This window comes from Papio anubis, chromosome 6 (genome assembly GCF_008728515.1).
Source record: "Papio anubis isolate 15944 chromosome 6, Panubis1.0, whole genome shotgun sequence".
Taxonomy (NCBI): Eukaryota; Metazoa; Chordata; class Mammalia; order Primates; family Cercopithecidae; genus Papio; species Papio anubis.
In genome coordinates, this window is record NC_044981.1 from 68,507,789 (window position 1) to 68,525,072 (window position 17,284).

General features: G+C 44.8%; 1 protein-coding gene across 12 annotated transcripts in view; it reads left to right on the forward strand.

Moving 5' to 3' along the window:
* Positions 1-17,284, forward strand: part of LOC116275307 — a 33,370-nt gene that overhangs the window by 4,166 nt on the left and 11,920 nt on the right. For 2 of the 12 annotated variants that reach the window (XR_004184321.1, XR_004184322.1), the window contains one exon: positions 3,982-4,990. The exons of 2 other annotated variants lie outside the window; for them this stretch is intronic. The gene's annotated coding sequence lies outside the window, so the exon portion shown is untranslated. Of the gene's footprint in view, positions 1-2,139; positions 2,188-3,981; positions 4,991-13,471; positions 13,679-14,747; positions 15,744-17,284 lie in introns of those variants that run through there. 8 more of the 12 variants (XR_004184326.1, XR_004184324.1, XM_031667209.1 and 5 more) reach the window with 6 other exon arrangements.

Genomic DNA, 17,284 nt, shown 5'->3' on the forward strand with positions numbered 1-17,284 from the left:
TAGCAAGACCCTATCTCAAACAATAAATTATAAGCAAAGGACTTAAATAGACATTTCTCCAAAGATGATATACAAATGGCCAATAAGAACGTGAAAAGAGGTTCAACATCACTAGTCATTAGGGAAATGCAGATCAAAACCACAATGAGATACCAATTCATACCCATTAGAATGGCTATTATCAAAAAAATGGGGCCAAGCACGGTGGCTCACACCTGTAATCCCAGCATTCTAGGAGGCCAAGGCAGGTGGATCACCTAACGTCAGGAGTTCAAGACCAGCCTGGCCAACATGGCAAAATCCTGTCTCTACTAAAAGATGCAAAAATTAGCTGGTTGTGGTGGCAGGTGCCTGTAGTCCCAGCCACTCAGGGGGCTGAGGCACGAGAATTGCTTGAACCTGGGAGATGGAGGTTGCAGTAAGCCGAGATCACGCCACTGCACTCCAGACTGAACAGAGCAAGACTCCATCAAAAAAAAAGAGAAAGAAAGAAAGAGAAGAGAGAGAAAAGAAAAGATGGAAAAGACAAAATTGTTGGCAAAGATATTGAGAAATTTGAACCCTTGTTATTACTGGTAATATAAAATGGTGTAGCCACTGTGAAAAACAGTTTGATGTGTCCTCAGAAAGTTAGAGAATTACCTTATGACCCAGCAATTCAATTTTTAGGTTTATATTCAAAAGAATTGAAAGCAGAGACTGAAATAAGTACAGATACTTGGATGCCAGTATTTATAATAGCATTATTCACAGTGGCCAAAAGGTGGAACCAACCCAAGAATCCATGAGTAGATGAATGGATAAACAAAATGTGATTTAGACATACAACAAAATATATTCAGCCTTTTTTTGTTTTTGTTTTTGTTTATTTTGAGATGGAGTTTCGCTCTTGTTGCCCAGGCTGGAGTGCAATGGCACGATCTCGGCTCACCGCAACCTCCACCTCCCAGGTTCAAGCGATTCTCCTGCCTCAACCTCCTGAGTAGCTGGGATTACAGACACGCCACCATGCCTGGCTAATTTTGTATTTTTAGTAGAGACGGGATTTCCCCCTGTTGGTCAGGCTGGTCTCAAACTCCTGACCTCACGTGATCTGCCCCGCCTCAGCCTCCCAAAGTGCTGGGATTACAGGCATGAGCCACTGTGCCCAGCCTGAATCTTTTTATGTTTATTGTCTGTGGATTTTGTTTCATTCTTAGGAATGCCCTCCTTATTCCATGACTATAAAATATTTGCTAATGGTTTCCTCTGATATGGTTTGAGTTTTCTTTTTTACATTTAAATGTCTGATGTTCCTGAGGTGTGATTTGATTTAGGTTGTTAGGTATAATTCAAATGAATTTTTATTATTTTTATTATTTTACATATATATTTAAATCTAATTTTACTGTTTGTTGTTGTTGTTGTTGTTCTTGTTGTTGTTGTTACTGGAGACAGAGCCTCACTCTGCTACCCAGGCTGGAGTGCAGTGGTGGGTGTGATCATAGCTCACTGCAGCCTCAAATTCCTGGGCTCCAGTTACCTTCCTAGCTCAACCTTCTGAGCAGATGGGACTACAGGCATGGACCACTATGCCTGGCTAGTTTTTAAATTGTTTTTATTTTTGTGGAGACAAGGTCTCACTGTCTTGCCCAGGCTGATCTCAAGCTCCTTGGCTCAAGTGATCCACCCTCCTTGGCCTCCCAAAGTGCTGGGATTACAGGTGTGACCCACTGTACCTGGCCTCAGATGGATTTTTAATAGGTTAACCTGTTTATTCCAATGATAATTAAATCCTTGATTGAGTAATCCGCCTTTTCCACAGTAATCTGAATTGTCCCCTTTATTAAATATTAAATTTCTATGCATATATGTGGGTGTATTTTTGGTTTTCTGTTCTATTACATTGATTGGCCTTTTCATGCATTAATACAACTACAGCCTTTTATTTATTGAAGTATTGTACTATTGTACTATTTAGTACATGGATAGGACTAAGCCTTTTTCATGCCTGTTTTTTGTAGAACTTGTAGTTTAGGAATCATTTTAAAATTTTTATATGGCTTAACCTGGGAGGCAGAGGTTGCAGTGAGCTGAGATTGTGCCACTACACTCCAACCTGGGCAACAGAGCGAGACTACATTCCAAAAAAAAAGAAAAAGAAAAACAGAAAAATGGTAATTACATCTGCAAAGACCTTATTTCCCGGTAAGTCCACATTCACAAGTATCAGGAATTAGAACTTGGACATATCTTTTTGAGGTTTACAATTTAACCCACTACACCCAGTTGACAATATATAGCAAGACCCTCTTCACTTAGTGTCCTGAAGGAAATGATCCTATAGTGCAAAAGTTTTTGTTTCTATTTTTTCTTTGTTTTCTTTTTTTTCTTTTCTGAGATGGAGTTTTGCTCGTTGCCCAGGCTGGAGTGCTGTGGCGCGATCTCGGCTCACTGCAACCTCCGCCTCCCAGGTTCAAGTGATTCTCCTGCCTCAGCCTCCCGAGTAGCTGGGACTATAGGCACATGCCACTACTCCTGGCTAATTGTTTGTATTTTTAGTAGAGACGGGGTTTCACCATCTTGGCCAGGCTGGTCTCGATCTCCTGACCTCATGATCCACCCACGTCGCCCTCTCAAAGTGCTGGGATTACAAGTGTGAGCCACCGCGCCCAGCCTGTTCTCTTTCTTTGTACATTCTGTCAATATTTTAGTCATTAATTAGTAAATGATGGCAGTGTTTTTCAAACTGCAGGTTGTCACCCATTAGAGGATGGTGAAATTAGCTTAGTTGGTCACAATCAATACCCTTTATAATATAAAAAAGAATGAAGCAGAGTCTATTAATTTCTTTTTGAAATATATAGACATGATGTAAAAAGTTTTTTGTTTTTTGTGGTTTTTTTTTGGGACAGAATCTCACTCTGATGCCCAGGCTGGAGTGCAGTGGCACGATCTCGGCTCACGGCAACCTCTGCCTCCCAGGTCCAAGCTATTCTCTGCCTCAGCCTCCTAAGTAGCTGGGATTACAGGCGCCCGCCACCACGCCAAGCTAATTTTTATATTTTTAGTAGAGACGGGGTTTCACCATCTTGGCCAGGCTGGTCTTGGACTCCTGACCCCGTGATCCGCCCACCTCGGCCTCCCAAAATGCTGGGATTACAGATGTGAGTCCCCGCACCCAGCTTTTTTTGTTTGTTTGTTTGTTTGTTTGTTTGAGACGGAGTCTCTCTCTCTTGCCCAGGCTGGAGTACAGTGGCGTGATCTCAGCTCACTGCAACCTTCACCTCCTGGGTTCAAGCAATTCTCCTGTCTCAGCCTCCCAAGTAGCTGGGATTACAGACACATGCCACAACACCCAGCTAGTTTTTGTATTTTCAGTAGAAATAGGGTTTCACCATGTTGGCCAGGCTGGTCTCGAACTCCTGACCTGAAGTGATCCCCCTACCTAGGCCTCCCAAAGTACTGGAATTATAGGCATGAGCTACCACTCCGAGTCTAAAATTGACATTTTTAAATATTATTTTATTAATTAATTTTAAAATAATAGTAATAAGCCAGGCACAGGCCGGGCGCAATGGCTCACACCTGTAGTCCCAGCACTTTGGGAGGCCGAGGTGAGAGATCACGAGGTCAGGAGATTGAGACCATCCTGGCTAACACGGTGAAACCCCGTCTCTACTAAAAATACAAAAAATTAGCCGGGCGTGGTGGCACATGCCTGTAGTCCCAGCTACTCAGGAGGCTGAGGCAGGAGAATTGCTTGAACCGGGAGGAGGAGGTTGCAGTGAGTCGAGATGGTGCCACTGCACTCCAGCCTGGTGACAGAGCGAGACTCCGTCTCAAAAAAAAAAAGGCTGATTCACATCTTGGCAGGGAGATCCTGAAAGAAACAGGCTGCGGGTAAGGAACTTCATGTGCCCAGGCCCTGGGTGGTAGAAACCTAGGCCATCTGTGCTATGGGATCCATCCTCTTTCACTTGCACAACTTCCCTCCCACAGGACTGGGACTCCCTCTCACATCCTGGGAAGCTAGGATTCCTTGCTTTTCAGAGTAATCATGGAAGTCCTGGAATGAGGTACTGTGGGAGGCCACTGGGAAATCCAAAGAAGAAGAGATTCGAAGATCTCCTGGCCCAGACCCTTCCCTCCAGTCTGCCCCTGCGAACCTCTCTTTTAAGGGATTGAAAAGGATTCCAGCTGGCTTCCACTTTGTGACAAACTGCTGCCTCGGTGCATAGACTCCATTTCTCTGCAGTTTGTGCATCCCATAAAAAAGTAAAAAATAAAAACTCTAACCCTGAAAGTCCTGTACTCCGTGATTCTCAGACTTAGAACGAACCCAGGAGCACTATAAACATGCAGCTCGCCTTGCACAGCCTCCCTCCCTTCCAGCAGTCAAGCATACTGGCAAATGACTTCACCTTCCTGTTCTTCAGTCTCCTCGCCTGTAAAATGGGGCTAGTGACAGGAGCCTACTTACAGGTTTTTCCCCAAGGATTAAAGGAATGAATGAATATGGTAAAGCACTTAGAACACATAGGAAGTACTTAATAAATATTAGTTATCATTATTTTTGTTTATTTTTTGGATGTTCTGGGTGATTCTGTTGCAGGTGGTCTGCTCTAGAGTGACCAGTAGGGTAGCCTCAGCAGTGTTTTCTGTAGGGTCACTTTCTCTGTATATCGTGTATGTGTTCCTGTACAGTGTGCCTACTCAATTCCATGCTTTACTTCTAGGTATAGTGATGCTCAGCCTGGAAACCATGAATTTGCTTAAAACAGAATGAATACTCATTCCAGTGCTTTCCTCTCAGTCACAGTGATGAACAGACTGAATGAAGCCTGGTGTCACTGGAAATAGGTCGGGAGACTGCCCAGGAAGCTGTTAACAAAAGTATGGGCCAGGAATCGTGGCTGACACCTGTAATCCCAGCATATTAGGACACCGAGGCAGGAGGATCACTTGAGCCCAGGAGTTCGAGACCAGCCTGGCCAACATGGAGAAACCCCGTCTCTACTAAAAATACAAAAATTAGCCAGGCGTGGTGGTGGGCACCTGTAATCCCAGCTACTCGTGAGGCTGAGGCAGGAGAATCACTTGAACCCAGGAGGCAGAGGTTGCAGTGAGCCAAGATCACACCATTGCATTCCAGCCTGGACAACAAGAGCGAAACTCCATCTCAAAAAACAAAAATTTTTTTTAATTAGCCTTAGGCAAGGCAAAGTGGCTCACACGTGTAAGGAGTTCAAGACCAGCCTGGCCAACATGGTGAAACCCCGTCTCCACAAAAAAATACAAAAATTAGCTGGGCGTGGTGGTGCACGCCTGTAATCCCAGCTACTCGGGATGATGAGGCAAGAGAATTGCTTGAACCTGGAAGGTAGAAGTTGCAGTGAGCAGAGATTGTGCCACTGCTTTCCAGCCTGGGTGACAGAGTGAGTGACATTCCATCTAAAAAAAAGAAAAGAGGCCAGGTGTGGTGGCTCAGGCCTGTAATCCTAGCACTTTGGGAGGCTGAGGTCAAGAGGTCGGGACCAGCCTGTCCAACATGGTGAAACTCCATCTCTACTAAAACTGCAAAAATTAGCCGGACGTGGTGGCACATGCCTGTAATCCCAGCTACTTGGGAGGCTGAGGCAGGATAATCGCTTGAACCTGGGGGGCGGAAGTTGCAGTGAACCTAGATCATGCCACTTCACTCCAGCATGGGCGAAAGAGCGAAACTTCGTCTCAAAACAAAAGTGAAAAAAAAAAACCAGGCCAGACGCGGTGGCTCAAGCCTGTAATCCCAGCACTTTGGGAGGCCGAGACGGGCGGATCACGAGGTCAGGAGATCGAGACCATCCTGGCTAACACAGTGAAACCCCGTCTCTACTAAAAATACAAAAAATTAGCCGGGCGTGGTGGCGGCGCTTGTAGTCCCAACTACTCGGGAGGCTGAGGCAGGAGAATGGCGTAAACCCGGGAGGCGGAGCTTGCAGTGAGCCGAGATCGCGCCACTGCACTCCAGCCTGGGCGACAGAGCGAGACTCTGCCTCAAAAAAAAAAAAAAAAAAAAAAACCAGCCAGGCTTGGTGGCATGTGCCTGTAGTCCCTGCTACTTGGAAAGCTGAGGTGGGAAGATGGCTTGAGCTTGGGAGGTTGAGGCTGCATTGAGCAGTGGTTGCACCACATCGCTCCAACCTGGGGTCAGAAGGCGACCTTGTCTCAAAAAAAAACAACTTTGTAAACTGTGATCCACACCTCAGTGCAGTGGGATAAAGCTGTCCAGTAGCCTTGGCCTCCGAGGCCCTGTCTGAATCCTTTTTTGCCCCTGTAGCTAAAAGGCAGCAAGTGTTTTCTGTAGTCTGTATTCACTTTTAGACATGTCACTTTTAGAGACTTGTTTAAAGATTCCAAATGAGTTATAATAAAAAGTAAATGTAAAATATACCTAGGGATTGGTATCGATTGCCAAGAAAGCTTTCTTTGCTTGCTCCTACATGAAGAAAAAAGGTGAAGAATTACAAAAGGTTGGTTCAGCTTTTCAATTTTTTTGTATTAAGTGGGTGTAGCTAGGATAATGTCCGAAGGAACTTTTGTAAATAAGGAAGAACATTCCTGTTTATTCTTTTATTAATGCTAGTTTTGAAAAAATAAACAAGCTCTGTAAATTAAATTTTTATGTGTTGAAACATTGACAAACTGATTCCATTCTCCTTAACTGTTAGTTAAAAAGAAAAAGTCTGGCCCGGTGCGGTGGCTCACGCCTGTAATTCAAGACTGGGAGGCAGAGGTGGGTGGAACACCTGAGGTTAGGAGTTCTAGACCAGCCTGCCCAACATGGTGAACCCCATCTCTACTAAAAATACAAAAATTAGCCAGGCATGTTGGCATGTGCCTGTAATCCCAGCTACTCAGGAGGCTGAGGCAGGAGATTCGCCTGAACCCAGGAGGCAAAGGTTGCAGTGAGCCAAGATTGTGCCATTGCACTCCAGCCTGGGCGATAGAGCAAGACTCTGTCTTCAAAAAAAAAAAAAAAACAGAACAAGTCTGTCATATTTCTTTATCATGATTTTCAGTAGCTTAAATGGCAAAACACATTATCAGTTAGTATAAAACTTTAAAATATCGCTTGGGCCAAGCGCAATGGCTTATATCTGTAACCCCAGCACTTTGGGAGACCAAGGCAGGAAGATTCATTGAGCCCAGGAGTTCAAAACCAGCCTGGGCAATATAGTGAGACCTTGTCTCTATAAAAAAACTTAAAAAATTAGCCAGGCATGTTGGCATGTAACTGTAGTCCCAGCTACAAGGTAGCAGTAGGTGGGACAGAGGCAGGAGGATCGCTTGGGCCTGGAAGGTTCAGGCTGCAGTGAGCCGTGATCACACCAGCCACTGTACTATAGTCTGTATGATGGAGACCATGTCTCAAAAAACATAATAAAGGCCGGGTGCGGTGGCTCAAGCCTGTAATCCCAGCACTTTGGGAGGCCTAGACGGGCGGATCACGAGGTCAGGAGATCGAGACCATCCTGGTTAATACGGTGAAACCCCGTCTCTACTAAAAAAAGTACAAAAAACTAGCTGGGCGAGGTGGCGGGCACCTGTAGTCCCAGCTACTTGGGAGGCTGAGGCAGGAGAATGGCGAGAACCCGGGAGGCGGAGCTTGCAATGAGCTGAGATCTGGCCACTGCACTCCAGCCTGGGCGACAGAGCGAGACTCCGTCTCAAAAAATAATAATAATAATAATAATAATAAAATAAAAAATCACTGAATTAGGTTTTAGTATAGGCCAGGTTTTATGGTTTTTATTGTTTGTGAAGTTAAGTATCTTTTTATACCTTTGTGAAACATTTGTTTTCTTTTGTGGATGCCTTCTCTCTCTCTTGGGTTTTTTGTTTTGTTTTTTTGAGATGGGGTCTTACTCTGTCACACAGGCTGGAGTGAAGTGCGATCTGGTGCGATCTTGGCTCACTGCAACCTCCGCCTCCCGGGTTCAAGCAATTCTGCCTCAGCCTCCCGAGTAGCTAGGATTACAAGCACAAGCCACCATGCCCGGCTTTTTTTTTTTTTTTTTTTTTTTTTTGTATTTTTAGTAGAAACGAGGCTTCACTGCCACATTGGCCAGGCTGGTCTCAAACTCCTGACCTCAAGTGATCCGCCTGCCTCGGCCTCCCAAAGTGCTGGGATTACAGGCATGAGCCACTGCGCCTGGCCAGAATGCCTTCTCATGTCCTTTGCCTATATTTCTATTGATGTGTTTATTTTTCTTACTAGTCTACAACAGCTTTTTATTTTTTTATTTTTAGAGACAGGGTCTCGCTATGTTGCTCAGGCTGGTCTTGAACTCCTGGCCTCAAACAATTCTCCTGCTTTGGCCTCCCAGAATACTGGGATTACAGGCATGAACCACCATAGGCTGGCCCTAGCTCTTTATTTTTAATTTCAGTTTTCATTTGGTTTTACTTTTATTTATAGTACTTTTTCAGTATCACAAATGTTGATGTTTTTATGTGACTAAATCCATTCAACTTTTTCATTATGAATTTTTGCATTGTGATTTTTGTTTTATTACAGTATATTGTAAGTTTTTTTATTGTTGTTAATTTCTTACTGTGCCTAACATAAATTAAACTTTATCATAGGTATGTATGCATAGGAAAAATCACAGTACATATGGAGTTCAGTTATATTCGTGGTTTCAGGCATCCACTGGAGGTCTTGGACCGTATCTCCCAAGGATAAGGGGGCACTACTGTACACCAATTTTACAGATGAGGACGGTGTGAGAACATCAAATAACGTTTTTCCTGCCTCTTTGTCACTTTTCATGTGAATACATTCTCTCACACTTGGCTACAAACTCCTTTTTGGCATGGATGATAAATCTCTATTCTACTACTGAGACTCTAGGTACACAGTTAAACACTAGATGATTGACTGTTACAGTGACTGTATGTTTATCAACCAGTTAGCCTTCATTAATGCAATGTGGTATTAATGAATAAAAACCAGGTCAATCTGGCACGGTGGCTCATGCCTATAATCCCAGCACTTTGGGAGGCCAAGGCTCGCAGATCACTTGCAGTCAGGAGTTCGAGACCAGCCTGGCCAACATGGCGAAACCCCGTCTCTACTAAAAATACAAAAAACTTAGCCAGGCAGAGTGGTGCACGCCTGTAATCCAGCTACTTGGGAGGCTGAGGCAGAAGAATTGCTTGAACCTGGGAGGTGGAGGCTGCAGTGAGCTGAGATTGCACTCCAGCCTAGGTGACAGAGTGAGACTGTGTCTCAAAAAATAAAAATGAAAATAAAAAACCAAGTCAACTATATGGCCATTTGACTGTATATAAATCTCTGTATATGCTCTACAGTATCAAGAAAAGTCTCTGCTAAAATTGCATATTAATAATTGGGAAAATTTATTGAAATTCTTTTCTCCATTTGCCTCAATGATAACATGGGACCAAGGAATTTTTTTTTTTTTTTTTTTTTTTTTTTGAGAGGGAGTCTCGCTCTGTCCCCCGGGCTGGAGTGCAGTGGCCGGATCTCAGCTCACTGCAAGCTCTGCCTCCCGGGTTCACGCCATTCTCCTGCCTCAGCCTCCAGAGTAGCTGGGACTACAGGCGCCCGCCACCTCGCCCGGCTAGTTTTTTGTATTTTTTAGTAGAGACGGGGTTTCACCGTGTTAGCCAGGATGGTCTCGATCTCCTGACCTTGTGATCCGCCCGTCTCGGCCTCCCAAAGTGCTAGGATTACAGGCTTGAGCCACCGTGCCCGGCCCTTTTTTTTTTTTTTTTTTTAAGAGATGTGGTGTTGCTGTCACCTAGGCTGGAGTGCAGTGGCAAACATGGCTCACTGCAGCCTTGACGTCTTGGGCTCGAGCAATCCTCCTGCCTCAGTCCCCCGAGTAACTATTGCTATAGGCACACACCACCACACCCGGCTAATGTTTGTATTCTTCATAGAGACAGAGTTTTGCCGTGTTGCCCAGGCTGATCTCCAACTCCTGAGCTTATGCAATCCCCTCACCTTGGTCTCCCAAAGCGAGCCACCTTGCCCGGCCAAGATGAGGTATTATTGATCATTATTGTGAGGTACCGTTGGGCCCTTTCTATTTTGTTATTTTCTATGTGATCATCATTGTTCCTCATCATTCCTGTTCTTGGTGTAGTTCCTACTTTTTCTGTGTTCCTTTGGCCTATTCACAGTTTACTACATCCACCCTTCTCTACTTTTATAGTTAGAGAAATGTGATAGCCAGTCCTGTGCTTAATAGAAGAAATAATACCCAGATACTTACCCTCCTTCAAATTAAAATTAATAAAGGTTAAACATATCCTTTTTTTGTTTTATTTATTTTTGAGGAGACAGTCTCACTGTCACCCAGGCTGGAGTGCAGTGACACAGTCACAACTCACTACAGCCTCTACCTACCCAGGATCAGGTGATCCTCCCATCTCGGCCTCCCAAGTAGCTTTGGCCTCCCAAAGTGCTGGGATTACAGGTGTGAGCCACCATGCCCAACCTAATTTCTTTTTTAATAGCTTTTTAAATCTTGTCAGTCTGCATTTTCCCCAGAACTCCCTTCTGTGATCATATATCTTCTTCCTAAAGGACATCCTTTAAAAGTTTTGGCTGGGCATGGTGACTCATGCCTGTAATCCCAACACTTTGGGAGGCCAAGTAGGGCAGATCACTTGAGGTCAGGAGTTTGAGATCAGCCTGGCCAACATGGGGAAATCCTGTCTCTACTAAAAATACAAAAAATTAGCCTGGTGTGGTGGTGCCTGTCTGTAATCCCAGTACTTTGGGAGCCAAGGCAAGAGGATCACCTGAGGTCAGGAGTTCAAGACCAGCCTAACATGGAGAAACCTTGTCTCTACTAAAAATAGAAAAATCAGCCAGGTGTGGTGGCAGGCGCCTGTAATCCCAGCTACTTGGGAGGCTGAGGCAGGAGAATCGCTTGAACCCGGGAGGCAGAGATTCCAGCGAGCCGAGATTGCGCCATTGCACTCCAGCCTGGACAATAAGAGTGAAACTTCATCTCAAAAAAACAAACAAAAAAAATGGTTTTAGATTTACAGAAGAATTGTGAGGATAGTACAGAGTGCCCATTTACCCCACACCCAGTTTTTCCTATTATTAACATCTTATTAAAGCCCATACTTTATTCTGATTTCCTTAGTTTTTACCTAAGGTCCTTTTTCTGCCCCAGGAGCCCAAACAGTATACCACATTACATTTAGTCATCGTGTGTCCTTAGGCTCCTCTTGCCTGTGACAGATTCTCAGACTTTTTTTGTTTTTGATGACCTTGACTGTTTTGAGGCATACTGGTCAAGTATATTTTAAGATGCCACTCTAGGGTGGGTGCGGTGGCTCACGCCTGTAATCCCTGCACTTTGGGAGGCCAAGGTGGGTGGATCACTTGAGGCTGGGAGTTCCAGCCCAGCCTGGCCAACGTGGTGAAACCCCATCTCCAGTAAAAATACAAAAATTAGCCGGGCATGGTGGCACGCGCCTGTAGTCCCAGCTACTCAGGAGGCTGAGGCATGAGAATTGCTTGTACGTGGAAGGTGGAGGTTGTAGTGAGCCAGGATTACACCACTGCACTCCAGCCTGAGTGACAGAGTGAGACTCTGCCTTAAAAAAAAAAAAAAAAAAAAAAAGACTGGGATTAGGGGTTTTGAGAAGACCATAGAGGTAAGCGCCAATTTTATCACATTATACCTGCCACTGCAAAATTATAACTAAGACAGTGAAAGACAGCTGATCTAACCAACTCCATCTTGCTTCTAACTTCTGTGAGGAAAAGAGAGATCAGACTGTTACTTTGTCTATGTAGAAAGAAGTAGACATAAGATTATGACTCCATTTTGTTCTGTACTAAGAAAAATTCTTCTGTTTGAAGAGATGCTCTTAATCTGTAACCCTGCCCCCAGCCCTGTGCTTGCAGAGACATGTGCTGTGTTTACTCAAGGTTTAATGGATTTAGGGCTAGGCAGGATGTGCTTTGTTAAACAAGTGCCTGAAGGCAGTATGCTTGTTAAAAGTCCTCACCATTCTCTAATCTCAAGTACCCAGAGACGAACACTGCGGAAGGCCCCAGGGACCTCTGCCTAGGAAAGCCAGGTATTGTCCAAGGTTTCTCCCCATGTGATAGTCTGAAATATGGCCTCGTGGAAAGGGAAAGACCTGACCTGACCGTCTCCCAGCGCCCCCCAGCCCAACACCCATAAAGCGTCTGTGCTGAGGAGGATTAGTAAAAGAGGAAGGCCTCTTTGCAGTTGAGATAGAGGAAGGCATCTGTCTCCTGCCTGTCCCTAGGCAATGGAATGTCTCGGTGTAAAACCCGATTGTGTGTTCTATTTACTGGGATAGGAGAAAACCACCTTAGGGCTAGAGGTGAGACGTGCTAGCGGCAATGCTGCTCTGTAATGCACAGAAATGTTTGTGGAGATGTTTGTATACATGCACATCAAGGCACAGCACCTTTCCTTAAACTTATTTATGACACAGAGATCTTTGTTCACGTTTTCCTGCTGACCCTCTCCCCACTATTACCCTATTGTCCTGCCACATCCCCCTCTCGGAGATGGTAAAGATAATGATCAATAAATACTGAGGGAACTCAGAGACCAGTGCCGGCGCGGGTCCTCCGTATGCTGAGCATCGGTCGCCTGGGCCCACTTTTATTTCTCTATACTTTGTCTCTGTGTCTCTTTCTTTTCTCAAATCTCTTGTTCCACCTGACGAGAAACGCCCACAGGTGTGGAGGGGCAGGCCACCCTTTCACCCTCCAAACTGTCCTTGTTCAGTCCTGGGCTTAGGCTGAACTAACTTTGGGAGGAACTTAGTTTATAGGTTAAAACAAAGATGATGACAGCCCTTTCCCAAAACAAACCTCCTTCTTGCCTGGGGACTCCCTTTGTAGGACTAACAAATGAGCCACAAGGTTAGATATTATGGTTTAGGAGTCATGCAGCTGGAGGCTACAAGATTCTGACCCTCCCTAGACTGCTCTTAAGATCAGTGCTTGAGATACTTTACAGACCCTGCACTTGATAGATCAGCTGGCACCACCACCCAGATCAATAAACTGGCTGATCTGATCTTGTGGCCCTCACCCAGGAACTGACTCAGTGCAAGAGGCTTTAATTCCCTATTATTTCATCTCTGACTTAACCAATCAACACAACACACTGTCCTTCCCCCACCCACTGTATTATCCTTAAAAACTCTGATCCCTGGCCGGGCGCGGTGGCTCAAGCCTGTAATCCCAGCACTTTGGGAGGCCGAGGCGGGTGGATCACGAGGTCAGGAGACCATCCTGGCTAACATGGTGAAACCCGTCTCTACTAAAAATACAAAAAACTAGTTGGGTGTGGTGGCGGGCGCCTGTAGTCCCAGCTACTTGGAGGCTGAAGCGGAAGAATGGCGTGAACCCGGGAGGCGGTGCTTGCAGTGAGCCGAGATCGCGCCACTGCACTCCAGCCTGGGTGACACAGTGAGACTCCGTCTCAAAAAACAAAAAAAAACCTCTGATCCCTGAATGCTTCGGGAGACAGATTTGAGTAATAATAAAACTCTGGTCTCGTGCACAGGCGGCTCTACGTGAATTACTCTCTCTATTACAATTCACCTGTCTTTATAAATTGGCTCTGTCTAGGAAATGGGCAAGGTGAACCCACCGGGCAGTTACACACTGGAGGTACGTGCTATTAACATGACTTCACTTTTTATGCTGACCTTGATCATCAGGCTGAAGTAGTCTGTCAGTCCTCTCTACTGTAAAGTTACTCATCCCTTCCTTTTCCATAATCTTTTGCAGGAAGTCGTTACCTATAGCTCACATTTAATGAAGGTACCGGGAGTTATGCTCCACCTCCATGAAGAGAGAGTACCTACATAAATTATTTGAAATTCTGCATGGGAGATTTGTCTGTTCTACCTCATTTATTTAATTATTCATTTTTAACTGTATGAACTCAAGTGTTGCTTTTTTTTTTTTTTAAAGAAGCAGCTTTTGGTTTTGTTTATCCGATTTTGTTCCATTGGCTTTTGCTTTAATCTTTTATTTCCTTAGCTGTTTTGTTTTATAGAGACAGGGTCTCACTTTGTTGCCCAGGCTGGTCTCAAGTGATCCACGCAAGTCTCAACTCCTGACCTCAAGTGATCCTCCTTCCCAGGCCTCCCAAAGTGCTGGGATTACAGGTGTGAGCGCCTGGCCCTTAGTTTTTGTTTCTTTTTTTTTTTTTTTTTTTTTTTTTTGAGACAGAGTCTTGCTCTGTCGCCCAGGCTGGAGTGCAGTGGCACAATCCCGGCTCACTGCAAGCTCCGCCTCCCGGGTTCACGCCATTCTCCTGCCTCAGCCTCCCGAGTAGCTGGGACTACAGGCGCCCGCCACTGCGCCCGGCTAATTTTTTCTATTTTTAGTAGAGACGGGGTTTCACCATGGTCTCGATCTCCTGACCTTGTGATCCGCCCGCCTCGGCCTCCCAAAGTGCTGGGATTACAGGCGTGAGCCACCGCGCCCGGCTAGTTTTTGTTTCTTTAGGATCATTCTGTTTTCCGTAATTTTTGGAGTTGAATCTTTACCTCACTGGTTTTCCGTTTTTTTTTTTTTTTTTTTTTTTTTTTTTTTTGTGGATGGGTTTTTTTTTTTTTCCCCCAAGCTGGAGTACAGTGGTGCAATCTTGGCTCACCGCAACCTCTGCCTCCCAGGTTCAAATTTTTGTATTTTTAGTAGGGAAAGGGTTTCCTACTAAAAGGGTTTCACCATGTTGGCCAGGCTGGTCTTGAACTCCTGACCTCAGGTGATCCTCCTGCCTCCGCCTCCCACAATGCTGGGATTACAGGCGTGAGCCACCATGCCGGCCTCATTCTTTCCTCTTTGATTCCTGCAGTACTTTCCCACTCCACCCTTCATCCTCTCCAGCACATTGAAACCACCTAATAATGCAAAGATTATGACAATGGGAGAAGTCTAGCATGACTCCATCTTGCTTCTAGCTTCTAGCCTCACAGGCTGGCTGTCCTCATTCCTTCCTGGGCATAGGCCAAACTAACCTTGGGAGGAATTTAATTTCTAGTTTAACTTTAAGGCAAGGAAGATAATAGTCCCTCTCTAAAACGGATCCCCTCCTTGTTCAGGGACTGAAATAGCTTTTGTAAGACTAATGAAAACCCACAATATTAGGATTATGGAGTGCCTGACTTCTGCCAAAATGTAGGTGTAGTTTTTGTAATCCCTTACTGCTCAGAAGTTATGTGGCCTTAGGTTATAAGATTTGTGACTTCCCCAGTTTCTCTTATAGATAAGATCACTAGTGTAGAACCTCAGATTGATCTATTGAATTGTTTTTCACATTTTTGCATTCTGGCAACTGACATACCCTACCAGGGCGCATGACTCCTGACTCAACCAGTCCTGTGGTCCCCACCCAGAGGTGCGCTTAGTGCACAAGGGCCATTTTCCACACCCCTAAGATTTCATCTTCAACTATTCCCTAGTTCCCTGCCCACCAAATAATCTATAAAAACTCTGGCCTCTGAGCTCTCAGGGAGGCAGATTTTAGTAATCTTAAACTCCTGTCTCTCTGCTTGGCTGGCCTTGCATTAATTAGACTATTTCTTTACTACCACAACACTGTCTCAGTGAATTGGATTTCCCTCAGTGAACTGGATTTCCCTGTGCAGCAGGCAAGAAGAACCTGTTGGGTGATTACAACATTGCTGGATTGATAGCAGCCTCATCTGCCAGGCTCAAAATCCAGGTATGCTCTTAAAGCTGCCCTTTCTCTTGGGATATCAGGTTTATCCACCCTTCCTGACCTTCTTTGAATCTTGAAAAGATTCAAGGATTGCCTGTGAAGTTTTGTGTCTGTTACTTTGCCTTTTTTTTTTTTTTTTTTTTTTTTTAGATGGAGTTTCGCTCTTGTCACCCAGGCTGAAATACAGTGGCGCAATCTCGGCTCACTGCAACTTCTGCCTCCTGGGTTCAAGTGATTTTCCTGCCTCAGCCTCCTGAGTAGCTGGGATTACAGGCACGCGCCACCACACTCGGCTAATTTTTGTATTTTTAGTAGAGATGGGGTTTCAACATGTTGGCCAGACTAGTCTCAAACTGCTGACCTTAGGTGATCCGCCCGCCTCGGCCTCCCATAGTGTTGGGATTACAAGTGTGAGCCACCGCGCTCGGCGTGTCTGTTACTTTGCATTATAAATATCCCACTGTTTAAATTTCCATAGAGTTGTTAAAGTCTTGGCAAAAATCCCACCAGTCCTACCAGAGACTGCACATTGACTCTGCTGATCTGGCCTCTATGCCTTATTCATGCTTATCATGATTCTTTTTTCTTTTTTTTTTTTTTTTTTTTTTTGAGATGGAATCTAGCTCAGTAGCCTAGGCTGGAGTGCAGTGGCATGATCTCAGCTCACTGCAACCTCTGTCTCCTGGGTTCAAGCAATTCTCCTGCCTCAGCCTCCTGAGTAGCTGAGATTACAGGCACCTGCCACCATGCCCCACTAATTTTTGTATGTTTTAGTAGAAACAGGGTTTCGCCATGTTGGCCAGGCTGGTCTCAAACTCCTGACGTCAAGTGATCTGCCTGCCTTAGCCTCCCAAAGTGCTGGGATTACAGGCGTGGTCACCACGCCCGGCCCATTTTCTATTTTGAGAAGAATCATGGCTTTCCAGATTTTGGTCAGTTCCTAGTTCCAAGAACTGATCAAAGTTAGCCACCAGATGGAGCTCAATCTTAGCTTAACTCCATCTCCAGCTTGTTCTTTAAAAGACAAACTGGAAAGGCCTTTTTTCTCCTTTATGCTAGTTTCCAAAGCACATTTCCTATAAATAATCACATTTAGAAAGGCAAAGGGCAAAGGGGAAAACTATTAAGCTTATCTATCCACATGATTCAGCAAAACTGTCCACTCAACAAGGCAAGACTTAGAACCCATCTGTGTAGCCAGTGAGAGATCTACACCCATTCCCAGCCTTATCCTGCTGCCAAACCATACCACAGTGTGTCAGGGAATAACAGCTACTTTTCGTTGCTTGGTCCTAAATGAATTCACTCGTTTGTGTGGGGTTTTTTTTAAGTCAGTAAAGGAAAAACTCAGAACTCCAAAAAAGTCTCTATATAGTTATGTAAGATGATATTGGTGGTAATTAGATACTAATCACATTAATTTCTCAGATTCTCTGCTCTTGAGGACTTCTTTTCTTGAACTATATGAAAATTCAGAACTATGAAGAAAAAGAGGGACCTGATGATAAAGAGAACTGATTCCCTCATTTATACCTGAGATAATG